Source organism: Pristis pectinata, chromosome 34 (genome assembly GCF_009764475.1).
Source record: "Pristis pectinata isolate sPriPec2 chromosome 34, sPriPec2.1.pri, whole genome shotgun sequence".
NCBI classification, from domain to species: domain Eukaryota; kingdom Metazoa; phylum Chordata; class Chondrichthyes; order Rhinopristiformes; family Pristidae; genus Pristis; species Pristis pectinata.
In genome coordinates, this window is record NC_067438.1 from 3,996,131 (window position 1) to 4,009,265 (window position 13,135).

General features: G+C 49.9%; 1 protein-coding gene and 1 pseudogene across 1 annotated transcript in view; one reads left to right on the forward strand and one right to left on the reverse strand.

Moving 5' to 3' along the window:
• Positions 1-13,135, reverse strand: part of LOC127585828 (uncharacterized) — a 97,536-nt gene that overhangs the window by 70,069 nt on the left and 14,332 nt on the right. The window lies entirely within an intron of this gene.
• LOC127586158 (uncharacterized) lies at positions 11,629-11,776 on the forward strand (annotated as a pseudogene).

The following is a 13,135-nucleotide window of genomic DNA, read 5'->3' on the forward strand; positions in this document are numbered from 1 at the left end:
AAATCTGATTTCTTTTTTGTGAGAGATTCCAAGGAAGATTTAATCTGATCCTGCGAATCAGAGAGTAAAGAAATTAGACAATAAAGATGCAAGAGAGTAAACAGTTGATCAAAACCGGGTAATTTTTACCTTGCATATTTCAACAGCTTCTTTAATGGGCAGGAAGCGGTGCTCTCTGTGTTCCTGCGCGTCTCTGCAAATCACACAGATCAGTTTCTTGTCAGTTTCACAAAAGAGCTTCAGTTCTTCCTGATGTTCCTCGCAGTGAAGTTTACTTTCCTTCTCTTTCGGATTCAAGTTTAATTTTCGAGCTTTCTCAGACAGACTTGCTAAGGCCCGATTTACCCTGAGAGTGCGGTCCGCAAACTCCTCTCTACATTCCGGGCAGGAGTTTCTCTCTTCTCTTTCCCAACATCGTGTGATACAGGAGCGGCAGAAGTTGTGTCCACACTCCAGCATAACCGGATCGGTGAAGAAATCCAGGCAGATGGGACAAATTGCCTCCTCGGTCCAACTCTCGACCAGGCCTTTCGAAGCCATTTAAACTCCCCGCACTTCCTGATTCACATTCCTTTCATTCCTGGGGAGCTGCTGAACCCCTGCAGTACCGCGATTGTCCACCACACACGCTGCAGTCTCAGGGAATCAATGTTATTTTGCTGCAGGTGTCCAGAGGGAAGGTAACACAGCCATTTCCACATCAGAGAGGGAACGGATAGACATTCAACAGGTCTGAACATCAATGAATCCGGAGAGAAGAGCCTGGTTCAGTCTAAGGCAGGACTGAAAGGGACCAGGCCTGAAAGGAGAGGCACAAGAGACTACGGATGTTGGAACGTGGAGCCAAAACCGGGCTGCTGGAGAAACTCAGCGGGTCGGTCAGCATCTGTGGGGAGAAATAGACAGTCGACGTTCTGGGTCAAGACAGTCCAGATGAAGGGTCTGGACCTCAAATTTCCAGCACTGATGTCAGGCTCACCGGCCTGTAGTTTCCTGGCTTGTTGGAGAATCCCGACTGTCTACCTTTCTCCGTGTGGGTGTCTTCTTTCACTTTCTAACCTTACTGATTGCCCCTCGCTCCTAGCTGCCAATATCCTCAAGACCCCGTCCAATCATCTGTCCGCCATCTCCCCCAATCACCTGGCCTTCGGCCACAGACACTTGGTTAATCTTCCAGACTCACCCGTCATCTACCTGGCAACCCCCACACTCCCCAAATGATCTTCTCCGTCCCCTTCCCCAATCACCTCACCCTCCCCAAACAAATCGCCAAACCCCTTCCCCATTTGCTCCATCACCATCTCACCTTCCCAGACACCTCCCTCCCTCATAATCTCCCCGACAACCTCCCAATGACCTGTCTGATTCGACCTCTTCCCATCATCTGCGTGGCCCCCTCCCAGCATCCCGATGATCTCTCCGATCGTCCCTCCGATCCAACACATTCCTCCCTCCCCCAGCTGAACTCTAAACCCAACTTCCACCGTCTACGACGGTGGGATATTACAGAAGGCAGGACCCCCAAGTAAGGCCACGGCTCCTGCGGGGGACAATATTTCACCCACCGTCTCAAAACAAGATATATTTGTCCCGCAGGCCTCAGTGGTGATGTTCCTGTTTCAGGTGGTCTCGGTGTCACTGAGTCCGTGTCACTCGGTGTCAGTCGCTTTGCCAAAGGGCCTCTCAGCACGCAAACAGACCCTTCGGCCCACCGAGTCCTCACCAACCATTCACCACCCGCTTACACTGATCCCACACTGCGGCTCCCACATTGGCCTCATCAGTCACCTCAGCGCTGGAGTGGAAGCGAGTCATCCTCAGCTGTGGGAGACCGCTCGGGAAGCAGGAGGTGCATTTCTCTGTGCAGCCAGCAGGTGGGGGAATCGCTCCAGTTATTCGCTCTCAACTCTCTGCTTTCACCCGGTCGGGACCGAATGTGCCAACAGATGCCAAGTGCCCACTCACTGCTCCCCCTGTCCAGCGGCAGTTGTAGAGAATTACTCGGTCCACACCCCCTTGGGGTGGTTTTCTGTCTCCTCACCAGGGAGGGAGTATCACAAGGAACAGACGTCAGGGAACGCAGCTGTATGAATCTCTGCTTAGGTGCACCTGGAGTTATGGATTCATTTCAGGTCGCCCCGTTATAGTAAGGATGTGGAGGCTCTGGAGAAGGGCAGAAGTGGTTTACCAGGATGCTGCCTGGATTAGAGGGCAGGTGCTGTTTTGAGAGGTTGGACAAACCAGGTTGAGTTGTCTGGAGCGGCGCCTGAGGGGAGACCTGACAGAAGTTTCTAGAATTACGAGAGGCAGAGATAGGGTAGACAGTCAGAATCAGTCCCTCTTCGTAAAACAGCGGGCCGTGACCACAGGGGAGTCTCAGCTGTGTGAATGGAGGTGCATCTTGCCAGCACGTAATGTGAGAGAACGCTGCACAATGAGCGGTGCACACAATGGGGACAATAAGCTCTGAATCTGGAACAAAAGTGGACGTGGTCCACACTGGATACAGCGCACAGTGACCACAGTGCACACTGTGCATGCAGCTCACAGTAAATACTGAATAAATTTCACACAGGCATCACACTATACACTGAGCACATGCACAACAGAAATTACTCACTGTGTGGAGGACTAACTCTGGGTAAAACACACCCTGCATGCACAATGTACACTGGAGTCAATGCATGTTTGATACAGTAACCTCTGTATCCTGGACATATATTTTTATTTTCACTGGGTACAAAAACAATAAATACAACAAACTCTGCATGCTGTTGAATGCATTGAAGACATTGTATTGAATACAGTGAACACGGGGTACAGAGGATCGTCTACACACAGTGCATTGGGTACAGAATGCACTGGATACAATGTATCCTGGATTGAGTACATTTTATAAATCGATCCTTTGCACGCTAGTTACAGCACGGTCTGGACACTTTAAGGACAATAATGTGATCCAATCAGCTCATTTCAAAGGTTCCTGTGCTCCAGTTCCATCGCTCTGCTCATGTGTTTTCACAGAGTCACAGAGTCATACAGCACGGAAACAGGCCCTTCGGCCCAACTGGTTCACGCCGCCCAAGATTCCCATCTGAGCTAATCGCATTTGCCTGCATTTGGCCCACATCCGTCCAAACCGTTCCTGTCCACGTACCCGTCCAAGTGCTTTATGAATGTTAGAACATAGAACAGTACAGCACCGAAACAGGCCCTTCGGCCCACGATGTGGTGACGAACTAATTATTGGGTCTCTGAGATGGCCATCTGATATCAACAACGAACCAGCGTGGTCAGACTGCTCAATGCTCCAGGAGGGAATCTCTCCCCAATACTTCCCAGCGGGAATTTCTGCAATGTCAGGATCGGAAGGACTTTTGATATGCAACGGGTGCTGTGTCTGGTGGGTGTTGTGTGGAGGAAAATTCATAATTAGTCATTGGTAATTGGTCTATTATTGCCACATATCCCGTGATACAGTGAAAAGCTTTGTTTTGCATGCCATCGATACAGATCATTCCACACATCAGTACAGCGAGGTGGTACAAAAGAAAGAAAACGATCACAGAATGCAGAATAAAGTGCTCCAGTTGCAGAGAAAGTGCAGTGCAGGCGGACAGTAAGGTGCACGGTGCCTGATGAGGTAGATTGTGAGATCAGGAGTTCATCTTTATCATACAAGCAGTCCATTCAAGGGTCTGAGAACAGCGGGACAGAAGCTGTCCTTGAGCCTGGTGCTTTCAGGCTTTTGTATCTTCCTCCCACTGTGAGGGGGGAGAAGAGAGAATGTCCGGGGTGGGAAGGGACCTTGATTTTGAGCTACGATTGGCAGGTGAGTGGCAACCTGCCTTCATTAAGGTGTAGGTTTCTCCTGCTAATTGTTGACCTCGGCTGCGACCAGGAAGTCGGGTCCTCCGGTGCCGACGGGCCACGGGTTTTGTGGAGCGGCTTCCCATGGGGCCCCTGCACCCACTTCCCCCAGAGGAACAGCTGGGCTGCCTGATGGTCAGGGGATGATTCGGGGCTGGGTGAGGGGGGCACCGAGGTTACCGGACACGCCACCGGGACGCCTATTGACAGAGAACAAACTGACATAGATTAGGTAAATTACCACATAAACTGAATTCATTCAAACCTCACACTTTCTTGTATCTCCGGAAATATCCACAGGAATAGTGTTGACCCATGGTCAATAACTTAAGTCCTGAATGCTATTGTTCCCTTTTCAGCAACACTCACTCAGACCACCACTCCAACGTATAACACTGAAATCGGATCTCCCGTTGGCCAAACGATTGATCCTTCTTCTGCCCGCCCCTGGCATGGGGGTCTTCCTTGCGATAGTTAGTCTCCAGAGTCCTCGCTGCTTTGCATCCGAAGCCCCTCATTCTCATTCTCTTTCCTTATCAGTTCATACTGTTGTGTTTCTCTGGTTCTGGCCTATCTTGCTCAGCGGTGTCAGCTTTTCATTGGCTCTGGTCCAAGGCAGCATCACTTCGTTGCTCCTCTCCCAAGTAAGGACTTGTGCTTCATGTCCCTTTCTCTGTTCTCCCTGAGTCAGACCAAGTCCAACCAATTTAGTCACTTCAGCCAGTTGCTGGGCTCAGCGTCCCTCCGGCCACAGACACAGACTGCCCGATTCATGAACCTGCATTTTCGATCTTACCAAAGAACATCTCACTTCTTGGTTGGAAATGATCTCTGGTTTAGCAGTTTATCAGTCAGAGCCTCATTGTGACCACTTTTATTTGCTTTGATCCAGCTCTCCCTGAGCAAAACCAGTTCACAAGACAGTTCACAAAATGATGGCCGCAAGAACAGTCTCACAAAACAGCGGCCTCCATTCCTTCCGCCACACGGCAAGGACATGGACATCTGGTTTGTCCACTTCCATTGTCCTTGACTCATTTCCGTTCGACGTTTGTTTTCGTCTTTTAACTCCCTCATGGCGAACACTCCTCACGGACGTGCAGAGAAGGGACACCCTGTACCCAAGAAAGAGGTGGGTACAGCATCACCCTCAAACCCCTCCCCTCCCCCAGCAACATCCAGGACAGGTGTCACACCATCCTCCCTTCCTACTGCAGGCCCATGACCAAATGCTCCCTGTGCCTTAATGGAAAAACAGAACATAATTAAAAAAATTAGAACATAGGACATAGAACAGTACAGTACAGGAACAGGCCCTTTGGCCCATCCTGTCTGTGCCAACCATGATGTCAAATTAAACTCATCCCATCTGCCTGCACATGCTCCATTTCCCTCCATTCCCTGATTGTTCACATCTGTCTCTTTAATATTGCTGTTGTATCTGCTTCCACCGCCTCCTCGGCACAACGTTCCAGGTAACTGCAACTCTCTGCATAAAAACATGTCTTTAAATCTCCTTTAAACTTTCCTTCTCTTACCTGAAAGTTGTGCACCTTCATCTATGGGCCGAAGGGCCTGCTTCCATGCCGTATGACGTATTTGATTGAGTTATTTGAAGAGGTGATCGAGAGGGTTGACAGGGGCAGGGTGGTAGTTGTGGTCCACATGGACCTCACCAAAGCCTTTGACAAGGTCCCGAATGGTCGGCTGATCTGGAAGGTTACATCACACGGGATCCAGGGTGAGCGGCCAATTGCATACAGAAGTGGCCCAGCGCAAGGAGGCAGAGGGTGGTGGTGGATGGTTGTTACTCATACTGGAGGCCTGTGACCAGTGGTGTGCCGCAGGGATCGGTGCTGGGTCCGCGGTTGTTTTTCATCAATATTAACGATTTGGATGACCATGTTGTTGACATGGTTAGTAAGTTTGCAGACGACACACTTAAATCGGTGGTGTATGGACAGTGAAGAGGGTTATCTCAGTTTACAAGGGGATCTCGACCAGTTTGGGAAGTGGGTCAGAGAATGGCAAATGGAAGTTAACTCTGACAAGCGTGAGAAGTTGCACTGTCGTAAGTTGAAACGGGGCAGGACTTACTCAGTAAATGGTCGGTCCCCAGAGAGGGACCTCGGGCTACAGGTATATTGTCCCCTGAAAGTGGAGACACAGGTGGGCAGGGTGGTGAAGAAGGCGTTTGTCACACTTACCTTCATCAGTGAGGGCACTGAATAAAGGAGTTGGGACGTCATGTTACAGCTGTTCAAGACGTTGGTGAGAATACACTGAGGGGATTGTGTGCAGTTCTGGTAAGCTGCGTATAGGAAGAATGTCATGAAGCTGTGAGACCAGCACTTAGCCAGTCACAAGTGGCGCTGCTACTGGCTGGGAGACGTTAGTGACGGCTTGTTCTCAGCAGGTGCCTCAGGAGGAGCTGTGAATAGGGGGAGAAGGACGGAGAGATTAAAGACTCCCTCAGGATCCGCCTCTTCCCCAGACACCAGTTCATTTAGTCATACAACACAGAAACAGGCCCTTCAGCCCAACTTGTCCATGCCGACCAATATGCCCGTCTACGCAATTCCCATTTGCCTGTATTTGGCCCATTTCCCTCTCAACCTTTCAGATGCATATACTGGTGGGAGAGCTCACCCCCATCTCCTTCAACATGATTGTGGGATCCTCTGTGCCCCTTCGAGAGATGGGCCTGCAAAGGAACCCTGCAGATTGGGGTTTACTCAAGCACTGAAATGTGACCTCAGTGACTCTCTTTCTTGTTTATCTTCTCTTCTCTTCCAGATCTCAACAGCATCTTCCAGTAACTACATGCACTTATGATTCCATCCTCAACAGCTCCCAGTTTCTCAGGTTGAGTGTGGTCGTTATCAACAGCTTCAGAGCTGTTGGGTATCTGAAACATTCACCGATGACACCACTGCTGTTGGCAGCATCTCAGATGGCGATGAGGAGGCGTACAAGAGTGAGATAGATCTGATGGTTGTGCGGTCCGGCAGCAGCAACATCGCACTCAACGTCAGCAAGACCAAGGAACTGATTGTGAACTTCAGGAAGGGGAAGTCGGGAGAACACACTCCAGTCCTCATTGAGGGGTCAGCAGTGGAAAGGGTGAGCAGCTTCAAATTCCTGTGCGTCACCATCTTGGAGGATCTGATCTGAGCCCAACACATTGATGCAAACACGAGGTATCCACTTCAATAGCTCTACTTCGTTAGGAGTTTGAGTTGATTTGTTATGTCACCAAAGAATCTTCCAAATGTCTATAGATGAATGGGGGAGAGCATTATGACTGGTTGCATCACTGCCTGGTATGAAGGCTCAAATGCACAGGATTACAAGAGGCTGCAGGGTGTTGTAGACTCAGCCAGCTCCATCACAGGCACAACCTTCCCCATCATCGAGGACATCTTCAAGAGGCGCTGCGTCAAGAATGCGGCATCCATCACTGAGGACCCTCACTACCCAGGACATGCCCTCTTCTCATTACTACCATCGGAGAGGAGGTACAGGAGTCTGAAGACCCACACTCAACAATTCAGCTTCTTTCCCTCCTCCATTAGAGTTCTGAACAATCCATGAACCCATGAACACTACCTCGTTATTCCTTTTTTCCCCCACAATTTATTTATTTTTGTAATCTGTAAATTTTCTGTCTTTGCGCTGTACCACTGCCGCAAAACAACACATTTTACGTCATATAAGTGTGATAATAAATCTCATTCTGATCTATCTTTGGTACAGGGCAGGGAATGCATGGGGCAAATCTCACTTTCACTAAACTGTGATCAGTCCCCTCAACAAAAGCATGGACTATCTTTAGTGTTGTCCCGAAACAAGGTTCAGATATTTGTAGATCTGATAAACCACCAGGCTGACTTGACTTCCAACGCATCTCCACGGTAATGTTGATCAGGAACTCGTACACTGATTCACAAAAGCACACCATTCAACTGCCTCACCGACAGCCACCAGTTGGAGGACTTTGTGTGTTAAACCTGCAGCCTGAATCTGGCTTTCATGTGGGGCCCAGTCGCCCTCTTAATTCCGGCTCAAATCGGGAATGGACACAAAGAAAATCTCTCATACAGCACGGTGAGTTTCTCGAACAAGTCGGTTTATTCAGGCCCTGGGGACACTTCGAGTCAGAGCTCAAATGTACTCCAGTGACCCAACAAACATCGAGCAATTTATACTATTTGAGTTACCATAGTTTCATGCAGATTTCGCAATTCTATCAGTAACCCACTTTCCTTTGCAGAATTGGATCTGTGTTTTGTCTCTGCAGGAGTTGCCTCTGTCTGCCTGACAGACGGGACTTTGCCTTCCTTTGCCAGTCCGCCGTTTCCTCCATTCTCACGGCGATTGAGTGCTCGGATTTATGTCCTTGTCCTTCTGCCCGTGACTCTGCTTATCTTCAGATCAGTTCTCCTGCACTGAAGCTATATTCCAACCACCACTTGTTTATCTCTGGTCCAGCTCGCTGTGTGTAATCTGAACACTGCCCTGATCTCAGTACTGCCCTGTTTCTTCCAAGTGACCTTAAAGGCACCTCCGCTGTTGGCCTATTTTCACACCATCCCTTTTAATTTGTCTGACACTTGTTGACCATATTACAAACTTTCTCAATTTTCATAAAATTCCCGGAGATTCCTTCTGCATCACCTGATGCCCTGTTCTTTTGTCACAGATGAAGTACCCTTCAATGGCATCTTCTCAAACCATTAAGCGCCCCCCGCTCCCATCCCCCACTCCCCATTCCCGACGGACACATTCCAGGCTGCAGGAGTTCGTGCTGAGGGACGCACTGAAGCTCTGTGCAACCAATGCAAAGGCTCTGTGGGGAAGGACCACAATCTCGGCTCCGACCACTGCCGCACATGGAGAGGCTGAGTCGGGTGGGGAAGCCCCTCAAATACTGAAATGGTGCATCACCCCATTGGGGCCACGGTGCAGTGGTTTAAAACGTGCTAATATTACTGAATGTATTGACCATGTGACACGAAGAATGTAAAACCTCTTTTACACCGTGTTTATTCTTCATTCACATGTATTTTTATTGTGAATAAAGTTGATCTTTGAAATGAAAAATACAACACGGAAACAGACCCTTCGGCCCACCGAGTCCTCACCGACCATTAACCACCCGCTTACACTAATCCCACACAGCGGCTCCCACATTAGCCTCATCAGTCTCCTCAGCGCTGGAGTGGAAGCGAGTCATCCTCAGCTCTGGGGGACCGCTCGGGAAGAAAATGGTGCATTTCTCTGTGCAGCCAGCAGGTGGGGGAATTGCTCCAGTTCAGGGGAGAGACCGTGATCAAAAAGGCTGGTCTCCCAGGACGGATTCGTGGTGGATCTCTACAGACACCGACATTGAAGGAACGACTTTAAGGACTCTTCCTGATCCAGCGGCTGCCTGATGAGAGCTTAACCTGCTGACACAGAGGTGGATCCTAAGGCTGATTGGGAAACCAGTCTAACTCCTCTGTTGAGCAAACGACAGGCTACATCAGCATGGCGGCAGCGACGAGCACCTCGGGAGGAGGGATCCGCAATACAGTGAAGGTGACGGTGAAGGACCTCAGCGAAGGGAACCCGTTCACACGGGACCTCTTCATCAGAAAGGTCTTGCTGGATACTTGCAAGTTTGAGGCTAAGGACATCTACTGCCTCCAGGACTTCACTGGTTACGGGTACTTTGATGTTACCTTTAAGCACCCAGCGGGATGGCAGAAGATGCTGCAGGACTTTCGGGAGAAGGGCAATGAAGTTCCGCTGTCACTGCTGAAGGTGCAGCCACTCTTCACCCTTCGCACCCAGAAGGAGCGTGAGGTAACAGTGCACATATTTAACCCACATCTGCCCGTGGTGGATGTCCTCACCTTCCTGGCTCGTTACGTCGAGGGAGCGGGAATCTGCGTCGCTATCAAGGACCATTTCCTGTCTGGCAATGATATGCTCCTGTTTGGCAGCATGTCAGAATCCATGTGGAAGGGCGCCATTACCCTCATCTACAAGCAGAAGGGGGAGATGACGGGCTTCAGATATTGGAGACACATCTCACTGTTGAATGTGGATTATAAGATCCTGTCCAAGGCCATCGCCAACAGGGTCAAGTCTGCTCTGGGACAGGTGATCCGCCCGGACCAAACCTGCGCTGTACCTGGCAGGAAGATCTTTTACAGCCTTGTGCTGCTCAGGGACACCATCACCTACGTGCAGGACAGAGGGCTGGACACCTGCCTGGTCAGCTTGGACCAGGAGAAGGCCTTCGACAGGATATCACACAAGTTGGACGTGCTCTCCAAAATGGGCTTTAGGGAGGGAATCAGGAATTGGATCCAACTGCTCTACACAAACATCCGTAGCGCAGTCCAAATGAATGGCTGGGAAACAGACAGCTTCCCCATCAAGTCTGGAGTCAGGCAGGGCTGCCCTCTCCCCTGTCTTGTTCATGTGCTGCATAGAACCCATTGCCGAATCCATCAGGAAGGACGAGAGCATCAGAGGGGTCACATTTCCAGGCAGTGAAGGCACCCAAGTGAAAATCTCCCTGTACGTGGTCGACTTCGCCGTCTTCTGCTCGGACTCAAGTTCAGTTCGCAGATTGATCAGCATCTGCGGCCAGTTTGAGTCGGCATCAGGGGTCAGAGTCAACCACACGAAGAGCGAGGCCATGCTCTTTGACAACTGGACCGACCAATCAAACATCCCCTTCACCAACAGACCTGACTACTTGGGGGTGCTGGGGATCTGGTTCGGAGGGCCTGGGGTGTGGAACAAAAATTGGCGTGAGCGGATTGGGAAGGTGAAGCAGAAACTGGGACAGTGGGAACAGCGCTCCCTCTCAATAAATGGGAAGAACTTGGTTATCAGATGCGAGGCGCTCTCACGGCTGCTATACTTGGCGGAGGTAGGTCTGTTCCTCGCTCCTCTGGCTTGGAAATTAGCCGTTCTGTCTTCCGGTTCACCTGGGGATCCAATATAGACTGGGTGAGATGGATCGCCATGCACAAGTCGCTGGACAATGGGAGCAAAAGTGTCCCCAGTGTCGCCCTCATCCTGATGACAACCTTCGTCTGTGGCTGCATCAGGCTGTGTGTAGAACCAAAGTACGTCCTTCATAAAAAAGTTCCTCCAGACAAACACCTTCGAACACAAGTCCATCAGGCAGTGGTCAGCACGGAACATCCTGCAGACACTACAGGAGAAGGACTCGATGGATACTGTCGGGTGCTTCCCTGAGCAGACTGTCCAGACCATCTGGCAGAATGCCTCATCGCCAGAACTCACCAACAAGCACCAAGACCTTGCTTGGCTGGCGGTGAGAGGGGCCTTTCCAGTCAGATCCTTCCTGCATGGTTGGGGCATCACCCCAGCGCGCGCTGCCTGCGGGAGGACTGCGCTGGGGATGAGACAGTCGCCCACCTCTTTGAGGCAGTGGGTTTGCGATGAGGGTGTGGTGAAAGATGCACGGGTCCTTGTCACGGTTCATCCCCAGCAGCTGCGTAACAGAGGATTCTCTGATCTATGGGCTGTTCCCGGGGACACACGCACAGACGGACATCAGCTGCCGCTGGAAGGTCATCAACTCGGTGAAAGACGCCCTTTGGTCTGCCCGAAACTTACTGGTCTCCCAGCACTGCGAGATGTCCGTAGGGGAACGCTAATGATTGATCCGTAACGAATGTAAAGGTTTGCACTGTTTTATTGTTGTATATAGTTTGCGTTTTATGATGAATGAAGTTTATTTGGAATAAAAAAAATGTTCTCCCAGGACGAGGCTATCCCATTGCAGTTCGGGTGTGCTGACGCCTGCGATGTCCGCAAATGCGGGAGACTCGACTGCAAAATTTGTGGTGGTGGGGGACTGCGTTCGCTCTCTCCCCTGATTTATAATTGAAAGATAGATATTATTATTCTGTATTTTTGCCTTGTTCTCCACACATTTATTTTAAAGTTCTTTCAACTTGGTATATGCACCTTCTTTATGTCATTGCTTTTCTCTGTTCCAATGTGCAGTTGCAAAGCTTAATCACAACCTTAACAGGCTGCATTTTCAGCGCTCCCAATCCCGACATTAAACCCCTCTGTGCACCGTAGAACTCACCACCTGATCTGCGCAACAGGCAGAAACACTTTGTCTGGGTGGCGTGCGATGAGAGGTGCCCTCCCCGTCACAACATAGATAACATGTCACCCCATACGCTGTCCTAGGGCCGTCTGCGGTGGAGAAGTAACGGCCATCAAGAGAAGGATGCAAGGGTCCGTCGCCCCCTCCGCTGCGTGACAGAGGGCTGTTTCCGGGGATACACACCGAGACAGACTTCATGGAAAGTGATAAACTCGGAGAAGGACGCCCTTTGGTCCGCCCGGAATTTTTTTCTGTAAGAGAATGCTGCAGAGTGGCACAGTCCCGGCTGCAGGAGTACGTGATGCACTGAAGGTCGATGCAGCCAATGCCAAGGCTCTGCAGGTAAAGTCCACAATATGGGCTCCTTCCGCTACCCCACATGGGTGACGTTGGGTGGGGAAGCCCCTCGATCATTGAAACTGGTTTATCCCCGGGGAGCCATGTGGGTGCTGTGGTGCAATGTGTGTCTGTTTTTCCTTTTATTTTCACACTACTGAATGTCACAACTATGAATGTTGTTTTGTATTTTGTACTGTTTTCTTCCTTTGTATTTTTTTATTATTTTGAATAAAATATTACCGATTTTTTTTTAAATGTAGGACTCCCGGCTCAGGCATTCTGTCATGTTGTCGGAGATGGTGCATTTTTTAAAGAAAGCTTTAAGTATAGTTCCTACAGATTGCTCCGGAACAATTGTAACCTGAGAATTTAAGAAGAGATGAATAAAGACGACAAGAAACTACAGAATGCAAGGTGGTAAAAACAGAACATGCTGGAAACACAGCGGGACCCGCAACATCTGTGGAAAAAGAAACGGTTAACGTTACAGGTACAGGACCCTTCATCGGATTTTAAAAAAATCAGATGCAAGGCTGTATTTCCTCCGAGTTGGTTTAGAACCAGGAACCACAGTCTCAAAATAAAGAGTTGCTGGTTCAGGAAAGAACTGAGAAATCCAGATGAAGGGCGACGACCCGAAACGTCGACTGTCCATTTCCCTCTGTAGACGCTGCCTGACCACCCCCCCCCCCCGAGTTCTTCCACAATTTTCGTGGTCCTATTCCTGCATCTTCTGTCCCTTGAGAAGTATTATTTTTCCATCCAGAAAACAATTAA